The sequence below is a fragment of the Varanus komodoensis genome, unplaced genomic scaffold (genome assembly GCF_004798865.1).
Source record: "Varanus komodoensis strain SLA01 unplaced genomic scaffold, ASM479886v1 scaffold15, whole genome shotgun sequence".
In the NCBI taxonomy this organism is placed as follows: Eukaryota; Metazoa; Chordata; class Lepidosauria; order Squamata; family Varanidae; genus Varanus; species Varanus komodoensis.
Window position 1 is genome coordinate 2,203,518 of NW_025335440.1, and position 574 is coordinate 2,204,091.

General features: G+C 57.7%; 1 protein-coding gene across 1 annotated transcript in view; it reads right to left on the reverse strand.

Annotated features, from left to right (window-relative positions):
- The window catches only part of LOC123020788 (CUB and sushi domain-containing protein 2-like), a 429,441-nt gene that overhangs the window by 110,746 nt on the left and 318,121 nt on the right, over positions 1 to 574 (reverse strand). The window lies entirely within an intron of this gene.

Consider the following 574-nt stretch of genomic DNA (forward strand, 5'->3'; position numbering starts at 1 on the left):
TGTGTGGGGGGGCAGGCGGCAGATCCCAAGGGCCTCATGACTCCGCTGTGCCACCAGCTGGCCACCCACAGTTGGGTGCAGCCTCGCTATTGGGCCAGCCCGAGCTTCCCGGCAGCTCTGCGAGCGAGGCATGGCCACAGCCGCTCTTCTTTCCCTCTGCAGGGCCAGTGCAGGCGGATGCGGACTCGCCCTCGCGGTGGCCTTTGCTTTGGGCGGAGGGTGGTCAGGCGGTGGGAGGGGGCCTCCTGGAGGCTGCTCTTCCCTGGAAGGTAATCAGGGACAATTGTGACTCCTGGGGTGGCGGGGGGGTGCAATTAATCCTCCAGAGGGAAGGAGGCAATCTCTGCTTGACTTCATCAAAGCCTTTGATTCAGTTAAATCATTAACAATTGCTATGAAAATTCCCCCATAATTAGGCAGGGAGCCAACTGAATGGTTCTCTGATTAGGGCAAAAAAGCGTCAGGAGGAATCGGGGCTAAATTTTCCTGTGGCGGCTGCAGCTTGCAATGGAGATGAGCTACCCAGCATTTCCAGCGGCGATCCAAAATTATGAAGCCCTTGCAGTGAAGGAAC